The 509-nt window shown below is 36.5% G+C and overlaps 1 protein-coding gene across 1 annotated transcript in view; it reads right to left on the minus strand.

The window, feature by feature from the left end:
- The window catches only part of CD163 (CD163 molecule), a 386,915-nt gene that overhangs the window by 190,131 nt on the left and 196,275 nt on the right, over window positions 1-509 (minus strand). The window lies entirely within an intron of this gene.

Consider the following 509-nt stretch of genomic DNA (forward strand, 5'->3'; position numbering starts at 1 on the left):
CTAGATCTGTTTAACCTGTCAATCTTTTGTCTGCAACATATGTTGGAGCCTTACATGTGTAGAAGAGATTTCTGGGACAGGGATCTGAGGGAGACTGACTCCATAATGAATCTTGCCCAATTCTTTTTGTCCTAACTGCTGTATAAATAAATAAAAGAGTGTGATAATCTGAGAAGCTCGACCATATGAAGAAGAATACAACATCAGTATTGGAAGAAGACTCATTAGCAAGCTATGATATGCAGATGACACAACCTTGCTTGCTGTAAAGTGAAGAGGATTGAAGTACTTCCTTATGAAGATCAAAGACTACAGCCTTCAGTATGGATCAATCACAGTTCCACATAAAGCAAACAAAAATCTTCACAACTGGACCTATAAGCAACATCACGATAATTGATAAACATCACTAGGAATGACAATTAATTCCTGAGAGCTACAGCCCTATATGAGTTCATTTTCCATCATAGCTTACCACAATTTTCCATCTTTGATCTTTTACTTTTTTT

The sequence above is a fragment of the Orycteropus afer genome, unplaced genomic scaffold (assembly GCF_000298275.1).
Source record: "Orycteropus afer afer isolate SDZICR_OR568_19922 unplaced genomic scaffold, OryAfe1.0 scaffold00040, whole genome shotgun sequence".
NCBI lineage: Eukaryota > Metazoa > Chordata > Mammalia > Tubulidentata > Orycteropodidae > Orycteropus > Orycteropus afer.